This window comes from Hemicordylus capensis, chromosome 4 (genome assembly GCF_027244095.1).
Source record: "Hemicordylus capensis ecotype Gifberg chromosome 4, rHemCap1.1.pri, whole genome shotgun sequence".
Classification (NCBI taxonomy): Eukaryota; Metazoa; Chordata; class Lepidosauria; order Squamata; family Cordylidae; genus Hemicordylus; species Hemicordylus capensis.
Genome location: NC_069660.1, coordinates 189,696,736 through 189,715,091, shown reverse-complemented (window position 1 = coordinate 189,715,091; position 18,356 = coordinate 189,696,736). Strand labels below are relative to the sequence as shown.

The following is an 18,356-nucleotide window of genomic DNA, read 5'->3' as shown; positions in this document are numbered from 1 at the left end:
TGTGAGTGAGGTTCGAGAGCGAGGGCTGTCACTAACCCAGCAGAAGATGATTATTAAATATGGAACCCACTTCACCCTTTACACTAGATCTTTCAACTCTTTTCCTTTGTTATACCACCTCAGCTCTGTCAAGAAATATCTGGATGGCAGCTTCCCATGTGCCATAGGAACTTGACAAATTACTCTAGAGACAGAGAGCACCATTCTCATAGATACCAAAGTGCCGAACTTTAATGCTTTGGAGGGATTAGTCTCAAAACCCTTCCTGAGACAGTTCTGAACTCCTGACCATTACAGCCTTATATAAACCTATCATTGAACTTTGCAAAATGACAAGCTCTATGCTTCTCTTCTTAACCCACAGACCTCTCTGCAATATATACAGGCAGAAAATGTCAGCAAATACCAGTGGTTATCTAGGCAGGAGTAGAAGCTACATCAAAATATATCTCTAAGTTATTGGAAGTCATAACGATATGTTCAGCATCAGCCCATGTAATGAACTTTAAAAAATATTTTCTGAATGTTATTTTGAAAGCTTTTTAAAAAAAACTGCTAGAGGGGATGTGCGGACAAGGCAAAGTAAATCCACATGATGCTAAATTCAAAACTGAAAATAGCTATTCCTTGCTCTCAGGAAAATTTTATTACTGCCCTCCTAAGTTTAAAGTTGAAATATAAAACTGTGATGGGGTAGAACTAGATGGTCAGCCTGTATACCACAATTGATTGGTGATTGATTAAGTGCCGTCAAGTCAGTGTCGACTCTTAGCAACCACATAGATAGATTCTTGACAGGATAATAGTTAGTTAGTAATAGATAGTTAGTTACTAAGATCCTAAATCTATTCTGAAAGTGCTTTTGTCTAGCCTGTTTTTCTACTTTTTGCAATTTTCATTTACGTTTCCTTGTAAAAGAATTGGTATTTGCCAACTCTCCAGTTCATTGATAACATTAAATGTATAGCCAAATGTCTAGAATGTTTGCAATCCCTTCCAGTCTTGTAATGCTGGCAAATTTGGTAAGTGAACTGTAAACTGTTGGAACTCCCGCATCCAAATAACTGATTCTGAACATAAATAAAATAATTGAGATTTTGAACAGAATCAGATACAGCACAACCCATGAACATGACCCCTGGATGACACTTTCCAAAGTGGTGGCCCTACATCAGTGCCTGCGTCCCACCCACCCACCAAACAAAAACAAACAAGCTGGCGGAAGATCAAACTCACAGGCAGCCTCAGAATCCTCAGAGCTTCTTCCAAGCTTCCACCCAAGCCCACTGGCACAGACAAATGTCAGGGGGAGACGTCTACATCAGCAGCTGAGCTCTCCCCGTCCGTTCCCACCAACCTACCCAGCCCTAATGCCCACCAGCTGCTACTGCCCTACATTAATTACTTTTTTAAACACACATACTGTATTTTCAACCACCTGCATTCCCATCTTATAGTCATTTCCCACTTGCAATAGTCCACTAGCAAAATGGTAAAATGAGCAAAGACAGATATCTCACTCACATCCTAGAATACTGGACAATCTAAGTCATGCTGACACAGCTTATGACTCACCAAGATGAACCCAAGCACAAGCTGACCCCAAGCACAGTGGCTCTCTATGAAAGGGTCCATCAAACCTGTTTTTGATGATTGCCTGGCAGTACATGGCTCATGTGCTGCATTTGGCCTGACATCCCACAGGTTGTGCAGACCTGATTTAGTTTTTCCAGCCATTAAATGCCATTCAATAGTAAGAGTGTGCCATGCTTCCAGAACATGCACAAACCTATAGTAGGTTGCCAAGATATGAACATTCTTTAACCGTGGAGCTCCTGGTATCAAGAACTCCTCTCTACAAGATGCCAGTAGAGCTATTTTAGAAGAGCTCTATTATGGTTGAGGTTGCATCTCCTTCTATATGATCTAACAAAGTGACCAGGCTCAGTGCACGTGAGGCAGCCAGCTGAAGAATCTGCTTCTGCAGTTTTCAGTCCACTGAAGATCATATCCATTTTATATTTGAATATGAGCTATACAAAGACTTCTGAGCTAAGTATATCCGTCCATTGTTTGCTTCAAAGATGGAATATTTTCCCCAAGGTAAGTTGTTATTTTTGCTAAGGGATCCTGTGAATTGTGTTACATTTAGGACACCAACATTTCTTGTTCAAGCACTTACTGTAGTTCATTGTAAAGCTAAAGAAAACACAACTAATTGCAGTGGACCTTCATAGATATTTTGGTATTTCCCTAATGCCATGATTTTTTAAAAAATAATTTGCATTGCTGTTTAATGTTCAATGTGCAAGGCTTGTTTTATAGAGGATTTTGTATAATGGAAAGTTGCTATATTACAATAAGGGAACATGAGGACTTGACCTGAATACCTCGGAGAAGCAACTACTGTGTACTCCCTGTAGGACTAAGGCCCAGGGTAAATGTCTCACTTACACTATGTATGGGCCTATTATCTGCAGTTGTATGCGATGTTATTATCAATATTACCTGCACTGCAGTCAAATCACCCTGAGTAATGACTCAATTCCTTTTTAAAGCTGTAGCTGAATATTTGTTACTTGGCTTTTGTAAATTCAGCCACATGCAACACAGATTCCCAACCCATCGCCTTTTTCATCATCATCAATTTTATTACGGCCGTTGGCCAGCAGAAATAGGAATAACAAATATACACAATACAACGATCAGTAAAACAGTGCTAAAACACAATAAAACAGAATACAATCACTCATAATAAATTACTTAAAAACAATAGACAGCTCTCGCAATTAAGCACTTAATAGGGACCTTAGCCTGATTGCAATGTAGAAAAATTTAGCTACAGTTGTTGTGTCCCGGGGCTTTTTCCTAAAGTCAGCATTAAGTCCTCGAGATTTGGCTGGATGCATTCCTTGTGGGGTAAACAGACTGAGAATTAGCGGCTGCCTGCTATTGTTTTGCAATGAACCACTGGCAATGCTTTCTTGCTGTTCTGCACACAGCAGACAACAAATGCTCAGGCCAAAGAAATGCCATTCCCAAAATGCTGCTCACAATATATATGTTTATTGTCCGCTGGGTAATAGCAGATATTTATGCAAGCCTAGTGAAAAACTGTAGTATTGTGTTTTCAAAAATCCAGGAGTATATACATAAAAACAGAAGCACCCAGCACTGGCCATTTCTTAGAACACAGTAAAAATCAGGATCAGATGGATATGAACAGCACATTCAAAATAGTTACAACCTAAGACAAAGCTGGTGGTTATATTCTACAGAATGTTAACCATGATCCCTATTAAGATCAGCAGGACTTAAGTGTTTAACTAAGCAGTTATGTCCCATTGATCTGAGTTAAGTATACTCCATCTTCTCTGAGTTGTGACTTGTGGGCAGCTCTCAGCACATGGTGTGGCACACTTTTGGGTGATGTTCTTGCCTATCGTACATTTGTAAATATTCACTAGATGAGGCCTGCACAATTTGTGACCCTTTGAGCCAAACTGTCCATCAGCAGCGTATGGCAAACACCAAGAATTTGGTAAATCTAGTTTTTGCTGCCTTCCTGATACTGCAACAAAAAAGAAAAGATATTTCACAAATCCCTAATAGGCCACACTAGACAAATTAAATGAATGAAATATACAATAGATTCAAACATAACTACCTATATGTGTGTAGGATATAGTTACTTCCTTTTTTTTTTAACCAACAAAGGGTATGAATGAGAAGCAGATGGATTACCCAAGTCCTCATATATACGCCTTTGATGTATGCATTACTGGCTGGATGCCAGAATAAGGGGAGACAGGCAGATCACTAATGTAACCAGTGGAGCACTTTATAAGATCTTATATATTATAATCGTCATGAAACTAAGTTTCGAAGAATCCTAGGTTCTTGGGAAGTTTTCATGGGCTCATAAGAATGTCCATACTATGGTCTAATCTTCCTTGAAGGACAGCTTATGCGCCACTACTAAACTTCCCATGCAATGTGAAGCCATAAGGGAATGTCAGGTTTGTCTTCAAGTGGCACAGGGCTCAGCCAAGGCCAGGAGAATCAGCAGGCCAATAGTCAGGAACAACCCAAGAGTGCAGACAAACAGACAAACCAGGAATCAAGCAGCGAGCCAGGAACAGGGCAAAGGGTCAAACTGTGCAAATGAGTCCAGAGCTGAGCAACAAGCTAAAGGTCAGAAAGCCAAATAGATCAGGAAAAGCAGACACAACCCACCAAGACTGAGAACTTAAAATGGGGACAAGGCCTATGTCAGACAGGAAGCTTCTTACACCCTTCCTGTTTTGCAGAGAGCCAATGGGTGATGCTTGTCCAGGGTGATGGGTGATGCTTGTCCAGGGCCTGGAAGGACAAAGGCTTGCTGCAGGGCAGCAAACCACCACAGGGGGCAATAGCATACTCAGTCCAGGCTTAGGCAGTTTAGGGATGTGCCCACGTAGATTTTTCTGTTTCAATTTGTGTCTGAATCAAAACACTTGCAATTTGTTTGGGGTCCAAATCTGACCCATCTGAATCGCCCCAATTCAATTTGTACTTGAATTTTTTGAAATCTGAATCAATTTGGATCAAAAAAAGGGTCCTGGGGCAAAAAGAATGGGAGGGGTGGTAGTGCCCAATAGGTGGAAGCTATCACCCAAAATTTCAAAGAAATTGGGCAAAGGGCTGATTTGTTTGGTGAATTTTTGGTTTACATGTCTTTAAGATTTTCCCATAGGGAATAATGGGTATTCCAGCAAATGTATTGCTTCACGTCAGGGGGAAGGGGTGGCCCAGAGCAGAGTGTGGTGGGTAGTAGTGCCCCATGGGGCAAGGATGCTACCCCCTATATTTCAAAGGAATTGGGTAAAGGGCTGATTTTGTAGGAATTGTTGAAGTTTACGTGTCTTTAAGATTTTTCCCATAGGGAATAATGGAGAGTCCAGCAAATGTATCGCTTCATGTTGGGGGGAAAGGGGTGGCCTAGAGCAGAGTGCGGTGGGTAGTAGTGCCCAATGGGGGCAAGGAAGCTACCACCCATATTTTAAAGGAATTGGGCAAAGGGCTGATTTTTTAGGGTGGATTCTTATTTGTCACTGAAAATCTCATATGCTACCAGAGAATCTAAACTCAGAACACCTCAGAAACAACAAAACCTAGTACCCCCTGGGTTAGCAACCCATGGGGGTGGTTGGCACCCTATGTGCATTACACCGCCACTTGCTCTGGGCCAACCCAGTGCCCCCCAAGTGGAGTTTTGGGGCTGCTGAAACCTCCATTATTCCCTATAGGTAAAAATCTTAAAGTTGAGTAAACTTCAACAATTCCTAAAAAATCAGCCCTGTGCCCAATTCCTTTGAAATATGGGTGGTAGCTTCCTTGTTCCCATTGGGCACTACCACCCACACCACTCTGGGCCACCCCTTTCCCCCCGACGCGAAGCTATATTTTTGCTGGAATCCCCATTTTTCCCTATAAGATGCATAAAATTCAAATTCACAAAAAATCACAAATTCATAAAAAATCAGCCCTTTGCCAAAAGCCTTGAAAATCTGGGGAGAAAGGGGGTGGCTGGCCAGGTGGCCACAGTGGCTGGGGCTGGTGGCACTGGTCGCTGGCACAGGCAGACAGCAATTATCTCAAGGGGTGAAAAAAAATCTTCTCAGGACCAAAATAGCAATGGAGCAGATAAATCCATTCCCATGCTGGCATGCAGTATCCATAGCAGGCTTGCAGGTTGGGCTAAGGCTGGCAACAAGGGAAAGGCAATGGCATGGCATCGTTCATGGCAACATGAGGCATACAACCAATGCAAAACAAAGTTTTCTCTCTCTCTCTTTTCCCATGCCATGAGGCAGAAAGGCAGAATGGCAACTGCTGCTGAATGGAAAATCCCTCCTTGAACTCCCCCCCACCTTTGCCCCTTCTTCGAATCTTCTCCTGGCCAATGTGGGGAGAGTGGCGAGTTAAGAGTGGCAAGAGCCAACAGAGCCAATCGGGAACAAGGAGGGAATTGTCAGCAGATCAGCCCATGTTTTCATTCACCAATCTGAAGTCTGGAAGGGTGAGAAATTCAAAGATGTCAAACACAAAATGGAGACTGACTCAGAGATCGCTCTGAAACAACAAAACTTTCTGAGCCGAAACAGGATGATTTGTTTTGTGGCCAAAATTCTCAGAAACAGCCTGTTTCGGGTACAAATCATTTTGTACCCGAAATATTTCGCACATCCCTAAGGCAGATCCTTCACAAATAATGCATTCTTTACTGACAAAAGAATGCTTTTGTCAGTAAATTTCTCACAGTCTCACAATGGGAGCATTCCTACATTCAGTTATTACAAGTTATGCTGTTCTACCATCTCATCACCCAGCAATATACACGCTTTAACAAATTCAGTGAACAAGGCTTTGATTACTATTATATCTTTGATGAATGTTTGATGACGTAACAGTTAATTTTTATCTCAACTGAATTTGCTATCATATTACCTTTACTCTTCAATGCATTCCTGTAACTAAAAGAAGAGTACAGAGGTAAGAGATGGACTGCATTTACACACACACAGACACGCACACCACGCTGGCTTATGTCTAAGAGGCTGCTCATGCTGATTAATGCCCCTGAGGCTGGGGGATATCGCCAAATAAAAAAACCTCTGAAGATGTTCTGTAAGTGATGCCATCCGACGCACCACTGAAATGTTGTCTTTTCAATTGTGTGCTCTCAGAGCCTCAGAGCTCTGCCATCAGGCATCCTGTGAAAGGGAGTTCAGGAAAAGTTCATGCTGCCTTTTGGAAGCCCAAGAAGCTCTTTCCAAAAACACAGCTTTGCTCTAAATGTACTTTTGACCAGCAGCACACACACACAAAGAGAGAATAAAATGTGACAACCAACCGGATCACGAACACATCTTTTCAAGTAATATCATAACACAGTCACCTTCTTCTAATCCCCCTCCTGTCTCTTTGCAGCCACCAACTGTGACATGCAGATTATAATTTATTTATTTGTTCGATTTCTAGACCACCCTTACAAAAGAGCTCAGGGCAGTTCACAAATACCACAAAACAGTTAAAATCAATCAATGATCAAAACCAAAAATTTTCAAATACAATAAAGCAGCTAAAACCCGATACATTAAGAACCCTTTAAAACAATTTAAAACCCTGGAAGGCCAGGCCGAACAGGTAGGTCTTTAGGGCTCTCCTAAATGCCAATAAATAATTCAAATTACGGATTTCTGCAGGGAGTGCATTCCACAGTCTAGGAGAGGCTACAGAGAAGGTCCGCCTCTGAGTTGCCACCAGACGAGCCAGTGGCAACTGGAGCTGGACCTCAGATTATCTTAGCGTGCGGTGGGGATCAGACCGAAGAAGGCGCTCTCTAAGGTAACCAGGACCTAAAGGAAATAACCAGCACTTTGTATTTGCCCAGAAATATATCGGCAGCCAGTGCAGCTGTTTCAAAACAGGCATAATATAGTCTCTCCAAATTGCCCTGGAGACCAGCCTGGCTGCTGCATTTTGAACTAACTGAAGTTTCTGAACTACGTACAAAGGCAGTCCCATGTAAAGCGCATTATTAACCTCAAGCCTGGAGGTTACCAGCTGGTGCACCACTGTTCTGAGGTCATCCTCCTCAAGGAATGGACGCAGCTGTCGAATCAGCCTAAGCTCATAAAAAGCACCCCTGGCCACGGTCTCCACCTGAGATACCAGGGTGAGGTCCGGATCCAGGAGTACCCACAAGCTGAGTACCTGCTCCTTCCAGGGGGAGTGTGACCCCATCCAGCACAGGGAGATCTAACTCATCCCTCAGATTCTGAGCCCCTACAATCCATCTTGCTTGGATTCAGTTTCAATTTGTTATCCCTCATCCAGACCATTACTGCCTGTAGGCAGGCATTTAGGGAATGAACACCATTTCCTGATGAAGCAGATGAAAGAGAGAAGTAGATTTGAATGTCACCAGCATACTGATAACACCCAGCACCAAATCTCCTGATGACCTCACCCAGCGGTTTCATGTAGATATTGAAAAGCACTGGTGACCGAATAGAGCCCTGAGGGACTCCATATAGCAGCTCTCGTTTAGAAGAGCAACTGTCACCAAGCTCCACCATCTGAGATCCGCCAGACAGATAGGAGCGGAACCACTGCAAAGCAGTGCCTCCTATCCCCAACTCCCCCAGGCGACACAGAAGGATACCATGGTTGATGGTATCGAACGCAGCCAAGAGATCCAAGAGAACCAACAGAGTCACACTCCCTCTGTCGATTCCCCAGTATAGGTCATTCATCAGGCCAACCAAGGCTGTCTCAACCCCATAGCCCGCTCTAAAGCCAGTTTGAAATTGGTCTAGATAATAAGTTTCCTGCTAGACTGCCTGGAGTTGGTCAGCCACCACCCTCTCGATCACCTTCCCAACCAGGAGATTAGAGATTGGCCTATAACTATCCATTGCCGAGGGATCCAGGGAAGGCTTCTTAAGAAAAGATCTAATTATTGCCTCCTTCAAGCATGGAGGCACCTTACCCTCCCTCAGCGATGCATTTATTATATTCTCCAGGCCTCCTCTAATGATATCCCTGCTAAATCAAAGCAGCCAAGTCAGGCAAGTGTCCAGAGAACAAGTGGTGGACTGCACTGCTCCAAGCAGCTTGTCCATATCCTCGGCAATCACAGTTTGAAACTGTGGGTTTCACAGGTGACCTTCTTCACATTAAAAGAAAAGAGGTAAACTTCCTTTCTTTGTTTTTCTTTCCACATCATGCAGACAAAATAAATGCACCCATTGCTGGCCCAAACCAGAGAACATGACTTTGATGCCAACATGACTAATTAACCTTTTAAAAGTTTATCTAACTTTTCCCAATAGCCTCACGATGCTTCAACAGATAGTTCTTAGGGGAAAGGTCTTTCCTTGTGTAGTATCCAATTATTCTGGTTGCCTCCATGTGAGGGATATAACAATCATCCTTGAAAGGCTGTTGTACTTTTTGTGTATACGCCAATACTTTGTAGTCTCTACACAAAATTCGGAAGGAGAAATTTTCTTCCCCAGACAGGAAAATGTGACACTGGGGAGTCTGCAGCTCCCTATCATGTGTCCCACTAACTGCATGTGCAGGCAGTCCAACACAAATGTTGCATAACATGTCATATGTGGATTGGCTCTAAAACCATGAAGGCACGTGTGCAGGGGAGTAACTATAATAGGGCAAGGGGAGACAGTTGTCTGGGCACCCATTGCCTTGGAGGTGGGGGCAGAGGCAAGTCACATGACTGACTCGCCCAGCCCTGGGTTTCCCCCCCAATTTTCCTGTTTTTTTCCTGGACCTTCACACCTCTACTCTTAACACACAAGGAAGGCATATAAGCCGAAAGATTTATATGTTTCAAGGAATTGCCTGAGAACAGCACTGGAGAGCATGAAAATCGCATACTCATCTTTACTATTTGCACTGGACAGGATCCCAGTTGCCTTGTAATAGGCGATATTGAGAGTTTTGTCATCGTTGGATCAATGCCATGCTCAAGGTGCTACTGAAGAGGGTTGGTCCTCTCTGCAAGGGTGGGAAGGTCTCTTAAGATGGCCTGCCACTGAAGATCGATGGAGCTGATTGGCTTATGGAATACTCTGGCAGGCTAAAGAGGAGATGCTAGAGGCAACTCAGCTGATTTATGGAATGTGTGGATAGACAGATCATTGAAAGAGTTACTCCCATTTCAGACCCCTAGTAAGATGCTGAGGGCTATGGTATAAGTGATAACATAGAAGTGGCATTAAAAACCCTCATGTGTAATTTGACCAGACATGCTATACAGCTCATTTGCTGGTCTACTATGTGGCAAAGCCCAGCCATTTCCTACATTTGTTGGGGCAGGCCCTGATCCTCCTGCTCACACTACATGAGTTGACAACATCTGCAGAGAGGACCTTTCCAAAGTTGTGGAATAACCTTCCTAACGAAGTGCAGAACTGCCTGAATTTGCAGCATTTCAGAGATGATATAAAATCTACCACATCCAAAAAGGTCTATCACTGGAGAATGGGTATTGTGACCTGTGATGCTCCTGCAACTGCTGTTGATTTTGTTCTATGTGCTGATTTTTGCTTTGCTTTGTTGAAAGCCACCACAGGCTTCAAAATGGTGGGTATAAATGTTTTAAAGAAATAAAATAAATATAAATAAATGTGGGCATAACCCTTCAAAATTGTGAGACCAGTGTCACCACAATGCTACATCCACAGATGTTTGACCAAGTGGAGATGTATGCCAAAAATTCTCACCACTTGGCAGGTCATTACAAAGGACAGCTTACTATGGGGTTATATGCATCAAAAGGAAGGTTAGCAGGTTGTAAATAGTTCTCTCTATTCATCTATGAAGAATGAACGGATAGCTTCTAGACCTAATCATGGTTCATGTAATTACTTAATAATTGCCGAAATAGCCAAGCTCATGGTATAATTAATTCCTGGGAAATTGATTTCCTATAATTTTCTTGATAGTCACTTTAAAAATTAAAATACAGCAATATTCTGCACTCACCAAGAGATTTAAGGAGGGAATATAGCAGTTTGTAAACTGCTGAGTGCTTCAAAAGTCATAAATAAAAAACCCCAAGACTTTTACTGTTTAGGTAATTATAATTAACAGCAATGCCAGCAGGGTTCCAAATTCATCAGCATATCTCCTCAGTTTATGAAGAATTGGCTTCCTTTTATTTTACTGCACACTATAAATGTCAAGTGAGAAATTTAAAATTCTAGATAAACTGAATGTTATATGTGGACATTCTGATAGCAACAAATGAGTACAATGACATCACCACACCTGCAGAAAACGGGATTAAACAGTTTAAGTATGAATTAAGCATCCAAAAAGGAACTAAGAATGGTGTGCTACTTAGCTTATTTTTGATTTGAGAGTTTGCAATTATGCATGCCATACATCAATATAGTGGTAAAAAAAAATGTCAATTAACAACAATACATATGAGCATTCTTTATTTCTATATAAAAAAGGATAGATATAGAAATACAGACATTAAATAACAGTTGCCCAGAAGAAGAATACAGTGGTAATAATCTCTATTATTGTGATCAAAAAGAATCTCAAAATGCAATAAGCATTGTAAATAATTGTGTCATGATCCTATGCCAGGTCATTAGAGATATTTATTAGGACTGTGCAGTCATGTCAGAATAACAGTACTATTGGATCCTGGCGATATTGGAAAAGGTTGGAACAATTGTGGGAATGAACATTGTGTCAGATTGCTGTCAGAATTGTCGGATATATCGGAATTTAAAAAGAACTGTTTGTCTATGGGCTTCTAGAAGCCAAGCAAACAATGTTGCCATAGCAATGGTCTTATTTGGAAAAGGCTGAGTGGGAGAAAGGGGAAGAACTTTGGAGTGATGGATCGAGCTGGCCATTTGCAAAGCATTATATCAAATGGTCTGAGTCCTGCCTTCCAATCACAGTGCTTCTTGAGATGGACAGAGTTTCCTATATTATCCTTACTTAACGAACAATCTCATCCTTTTGCTAGCAAATTGCATTCTCTTTGGAGAGATACCTTACCTTACCACTTAGATTATCAGTTTTACAGACACATGCTTTAAAAATAAAATAATAAAAAATCAGTAGGTAGACCAGTATGCTTCAGATTACACTCACTGAGTTCTGTGGCCATATACTACCACCATGGGAGATTGACAACTTTCTGCCCAACTATTTTGGAGGTTTTGTCTGATGAGTATCTTGCATTTAAGTTAATACTCTTTTATTGTTTCTTGCAAGCATTTTATGAGATTGCTGTCTGCCATCCAGACTGAAAGCTCTCCTCCTTTTCTTTGTCAAGGGCAGGCAACTGAATTTCCAAGTGGCTTTCTATTGTAGCTGCTGCTTCCAGAAACTACAGTTCTCAAGGGCAACATGATAAGGTGCATGCACACAGCAGCATCCACATGTATGCACCAGCACTGCCTGCTGGGTGAGAACTCTCAATAATAGGCAAGCTTTTTTCTGAACACTTGACCAAAAAAACAACTGATGAATACTAAACTGGTTATGAACTGAGAGGAGAACAGTTCAACCATCACTATTCTCAGCTAGATATTCCTTTTACTTATCACCTGTGCCCTGCTGGAGTTGGAAGAGTTTTTCTCAATATACACACACACCAGCTTATTTCCCCACTGACTCCTAGACACCTAGCCCTGACAAACTCATCAGAGAATAAATGCCATCTGAAGAGAGCTTTATAGTTGTAGATAGATAGCTATGAAGGATGAAAAGGTTAACCCTGTTAATTTATCCAACAGTCATAGACAGTATCAGAACAAGGCACCCTTGAGTTTGCTGAGGGATCTGCTGGCCCCTTGGAGAGAATTGGGCCCAGCCAGCAATTTGGTGGGACCCTTACCCTTTCTGTGATGGTGAATGCTGGTATCTTTCATTTTGATGGCCCAGCAGCAGCAGCAACATCTCTCTCTCTCTCTCTCTCTCTTAGGCGTACCCATTGCTAATCCCATGCTTGGCAGCTCTCATGAGAGTTTGCAGGCGAGCTACTAGCAGGGGAAGAGGAAAGCGGTGGCGCTGGACAGGCGGGTGGGTGGGAAGAAAACAGCGGCAGCTGGGTGGGTGGAGAAAACAGCAGTGCCAGGTAGGTGGGCAAAGAAAATAGTGGCTGCCGGGTGCGGTGGGGGGAGAAAATGACATTGGGGTGGTGGGCGAGCAAAGAAAACAACAGCGGTGGGCAGGTGAGTGGTGGGGGGAGAAAACAGCGGCGGTGGTGGGAGAACTAGAGGTGCAGATGCTCTGTGCCAAGCCCAGCTAGTTTTAAATATTGCCTTTTAGTTGCCCAGCCTGACAGGGGAGTGTTTGACCAGGGACATGGAGAAGAGTGTGAGTGACCAGCTGGAACCAACTGAAGACTGTTTCTGTTCCCCTGCCTTCTCAGGCAAAGGGATATAAAACCTCCAGTCTGCTGAGGTGTGCCTCCATGTGTGCCTTGACGTCACACCAAGTGCATCGTTAAGAGGGCACGTAGAGTACTTGACGTCTGATTCTTTTCTCTCCTACTCCCTTTTAAACTCCTACAGTTAACAGCAATACTTTAGTAAGGCTATGAGGGGACGTAATTAAGAAGTACAACTCTGAAGTTTGTTAGACCTGTGAACCCCAGGATAATAATCTAACTATCACCTCCCTGTCGCTCCCGGTTTTGTTTCGGAAAGTATTTGAAAGAAAAGTTAAGTTCTGATGTTTTGTTTAATGTGTTTTAATTGATATACATATTGGTATTACATAACTATAGTCTAAAATTATTATGGTGGAAACTAGATCTCAAACAAACAAACAAAAACCACCAACCAAAAGATGAATATAAATTCCAACCCATTTGATCAGAAATCTATTTTAGATTTCTGTTTACCTCTGGAAAACAGAAAACGGGGTAATTACTATACCTTCAAGAAAATCAGATTTAGGAACTGTAACTCCCCTTAGCTTAGATAGCGATCCACAATTGATTAGCCAAGATAATGCCAGACAACAGAAATGTTCAAGAACACATAGTGTTCTGGGTCAATGGACCCAGATTTTAACAGCAATTTAATGTTCTTAGATGTTTTGAATCAAACAAATACATCTCAACCTATTCGAACCTCAAAACAATTATATAATCTTATGGACAATCCTCTACCTGATTTACCCAGCTTTTGAACTCCACACTTTCATGTCCACTCAAAACATTTGAATGCTTGCTAACGGCTACCCCTTAGAAATTACTCTTATGAAGAGACTGTTTCCTCCTATTTTGTGGATTTTAATTCCCTGGAATCAACATAGCAAAAACATTTACAACCCAAACCACTGTGGTATGACTCAAGGAAGCTAGGGGAACAAAAAGCTTCATTGTCATCTTGTGATTTTCTTTGGAGGGGAGGAGATTGTAAGTTATTTCTTCCCCACTCTCTGGCTGAAGTATCTTGGAGTCCCCTGACACCTTTCCATTCCTCCACCCCCTTCTGCTCTTAGTAGAAAAATGTGTCATCTTTCATCAAGTGACATACACTACTATCAGCCACTGCCTCTGATGAGTGCTTTGCTTTTCTCTTGGTTTCCTGCTAACACAGAGATCAGCTATATTTTATCAATGTTAAATGATTTAGCTGCAGTGTCTTTTTTTCCTACAGCTGGGAAGATATTATCTTCTTGGCCTCTTAAGATATATAGTTTAGATACATCATCATTCTTTGGGAAAACAGAATTGAATTATTTTCTGTTGATTAAAGTAGTTCATGGATATATTCCCCCCCCCCTTTTTTTTTTTACATGTTCACTTACTGGACTGAGATTGTTTCACTCCTGGCTGTTACCAAGAAAATCTTTGGAAATATTACATTTCTGTTCTGAGGCACTGAATCAAGTACCTGTTCACACAATAATTTTAGTGTACAACAGCCACACAAGAAATATTTGCCTGTGTTGTTTCCTAGTAACTTCAGGGTGTCATGCTAGCTGTATCCATGTGTAACCCCTGCTACTTAAGGGTTAAAATAGTAGATGATATAGGCTTGTCCAATAGCAGGCTGAAATCCTGAGTAGTGACTGCCATATATGGGGGAAAGGTACAATCCTCAGTGGATCCAGAGGGCTGGAAGAAGAAGGTCTCTGCCAAGAAATCTCCTGTGAGAGTAGCTATCCAATAAGCCCATACTTCATGATTTCAGATTACAGTTGTATAGGAAGGGGACAGCAACAGAAGATTGCATCTCAGCATTACCCTGGAGGATCAGAAAATCAGAGAAACTGTAAGATAAAAGGTTATGGTTGGACACTTGTGAGAAAACCATCTCAAAACAAAACAAACCAAAACCAAAAAACAACCCTCAGTTTGGGATACAAGTCTGAACAAGCCTCTGTAATAGGGGTGTGTGTGTGTGTGTGTGTGTGTGATTGTGTTTGGTTGTGTTAGAGAAACTAAACTCTGAAGTATAAATTTCTTGTTTAATTATTGTTGCATTTGTAATCACTGTTGTAGAAAACAGGGAGAGAAAACAAGGCAGGATCACACTGCCATTGTAGAAGTACTCCTCCACATTTCACAGTAAAAATTGTTTTACATAACAGCATCATGCTTGGGTTAGGATAGGTTTTTAGCCTGATGTTGCAAATATTGTATCTGCATATGTGTTCCAACAAAAGCCAAATCTTGCACCTCATAACAAACAGGAAAATCCCATTACCCATGGATCCAACTGCAGTTTTGTGTATCCGCAGTCGGGTAATTGACACCCGACCTTGGCATAAGTGGGGGAAAGGGGCCAACAAAGTATCTGCGAGTACGTACACGTATCCATGGGTTCGGGTGGCCAGAAATTACCTCGGAGGTCATTTTCATATACCATATTAGGAAGAGGAGACATCTTGTGGCTCACCTGTGTAAAAAACAAAACAGAAGAACCCATAATTTCCTCCACATTTGGAACTTCTGGGAGACATTTCTGGATACCTGGAGTGAAGACCCACAGAGTACGATAGGGCACTTATGTCTCAATTTCCAGGGCCCCTTTCCACTGTTTTTGCCCATTTCCCACACATCCAGGAACCTAACCCCCCCATTGACTGAATATTTCATTATCCACGATAAACTGTGAGAACTGAACTCCGCAGATAACGAGGTACACCTGTATGAATACTGTTGTAAGTCAGGGATTTAAACAATACTATTTATGTTATCACATCTATTTTCCATCCAAACAGTTCAGGACACTATACATAGGGTTATCTTATCCCACAACCATAAGCTAGGATTAGGTTATGAACATGGAGGGGCTTAGGGGTGGATGAACTGGGTGGTCACTCAAAGCACCTACCTGAAGGGGTTGCCAAGCTGATCCTGGTGGTTTGCCAATTGTAAATCTACTGTTTGCTATGGAAAGAAGACTCAAGCAAAAGCTGCAGGAGGTCTGTAAGTCTTCAGCAGCTTCACAACAGGAAGCACCAGCAGCAAAGAGCAAACTATTGTAGCTCTGAGACCTTTTCATATGCATTGCTAGGAAAGTCTGGAAACAGGAGGCTTTATGACACTACTACATTTTGCAATCCTTCATAAGCCATACTACTTGGCAACATGGGTGAACTAACCTTGCGGGAGGGCACCAATGGACTTCCTCATCCAGGGTGTGATGTATCCTAAGGCTGGCGCTGGCTATGAAACAGTCAAATTTATCCAGTGAGCTTTGTGGCTGAGTAGGGATTTGAACCCAAGCCTTTCTTGTTCAATACTGAGATTCTAGTCAATACAGCCTAGTGGCTTTCAACACATTGTTTTAAATGTTACTGAGTGGTTTTGACAAGGGAAATCCTTCTGTCAGCATATTGCATCTGAACATGTCAGGTAGATTCAGACCATGGGCTTCAGTCTTGACATGGACTAAAGCAGCTGGGAGACAACAAAAGACAAGGCTTTTTCTCCAGCTACCATGCACTGAAATGGCCATGTGAATAATCCGAGATGGTCAAATTCCTTTTATACCAATGTGTCCCTTTAAAAATCAAAACAGGGATTACAGTTTCCACCTGGGAAGCTATTCTCAGACATCTCTTGGACACTTATGCTGGATCTGATATTGAGAGTTAAAAGGACATAATAATAACAATTATTATTATTTATTTGATTTCTATACCGCCCTTCCAAAAATGGCTCAGGGAGGTTTCCGTAGAGAAAGAACAAATAAATAAGATGGCTCCCTGTCCCCAAAGGGCTCACAATCTAAAAAGAAACATAAGACAGACACCAGCAACAGTCACTGGAGGTACTGTGCTGGGGGTGGATAGGGCCAGTTACTCTCCCCCTGCTAAATAAAGAGAATCACCACATAAAAAGGTGCCTCTTTCCAAGTTAGCAGGGGTAATACAATTACCATGTATTATTGTCTCAGTAGACAACAAATGAACTCCAAAGAGAGAAGCCAACATTATTATTTTGTCATATGTTCTCAAGGGGATATGTAATAACCATTCACACAAATGTAATGTCATACACAAGTGTAATGTCATACACAAGTGTAATGCCATTAACATTTTTGTTGTGTGACTACAATAGAAATACTCTGTTATAACAACAACAACAAATATGTATATACTGCTTTTCAACAAAAGGTTCCAAAGCAGTTTACATAGAGAAATAATAAATAAATAAGATGGATCCATGTCCCCAAAGGGCTCACAATCTAAAAAGAAACATGATAGACACCGGCAACAGTCACTGGAGGTACTGTGCTGGGAGTGGAAACGGCCCCTGCTAAATAAAGAGAATCACCATGTTTAAAAGGTGCATCTTTGCCAAGTCCGCAGGGGTCATAGTCTATAAATAGACTCTGAGGCCATTCACATGTCTCACAAGTCTGGAGTGGGGGGCCGGCAGGGGGGAGGCTGATCCAACTCACTCCTGCCCCGACGATAGCAGAAATGTTGCTGGGAGCATGAACCATGCTCCCAGATGATCCGCGCTGCACCATGCAGCACAGAGCTCAGGAGGCTGGGACATGTCCTGGCCTCCAGATATCCCACAATGCACTGTTCCAAGAGCATGGTGCATTGACATGGTCCTTGGGGAGACTAGCACTCTAGGCACCCATCTCTGTGTCTGCTCGGGCTGAATGCAGTCCAAGCGAACACACGATCCCAGAGCTGGGATTAATGGTGCACTTGTGCCCTTAACCCTGGCTAAAACCCGGGGTAAAAATCTGGGCTAGGAGGTACTGCCCTACCGGGATCGGACCCGATCCCAGCTGTTCTCATACACAGCCTAACCCCTAGCCTGGGTTAGGCTGCATGTGACAACAGCCTCTGTGAATCACTTTGCAAATACGTATGTTCTATATTTTCATGTCATATACAGGGATACTTAGGAAAACATAATGGCTGCCCATGCTGCATCTTGACAGTTGCCACTACTTTTCAAAACACCCTTAGGATGTAATAATATGTAATAATGTTATCCGCACAATTTATATGAAAATGTCAGTTTATTATGAATTAAGAATGGGGTGGGGTTGGAAATGGGCCATTTTACTGACTTAAACACCTTTAATCAGCTTCCCACAATATTACAAAGAACCTTGTACACCTTAGCTGGGAGAAGACAGAATTTTATTGGAAGGAACTTAAGTCCCCTCCTTATTTCCCAGTGAGGAAGAAAATCCATGATCAGGGCAGGTAATTAAAAATGCAGCAGAATGTGTAGCATTTGATCTCATGAATCTAATCTAAGTGCAAATGCATTTCAGCAGACAGCTGTGAAGACACTTCTGCTTTGAGGACTTGTGCAA

General features: G+C 42.2%; 2 long non-coding RNA genes across 3 annotated transcripts in view; one reads left to right on the top strand and one right to left on the bottom strand.

Annotated features, from left to right (window-relative positions):
* LOC128324037 (uncharacterized) overlaps positions 1 to 18,356 on the top strand; it is a 135,023-nt gene that overhangs the window by 18,868 nt on the left and 97,799 nt on the right. The gene's annotated exons all lie outside the window — the stretch shown is intronic.
* The window catches only part of LOC128324038 (uncharacterized), a 110,625-nt gene continuing 105,084 nt past the window's right edge, over positions 12,816 to 18,356 (bottom strand). Inside the window, exons 2-3 of the long non-coding RNA XR_008306585.1 lie at positions 15,371 to 15,458; positions 12,816 to 14,804 (exon numbers count right to left, since the gene is read on the bottom strand). This is a non-coding gene — a long non-coding RNA (uncharacterized LOC128324038). The remainder of the gene's footprint in view (positions 14,805 to 15,370; positions 15,459 to 18,356) is intronic.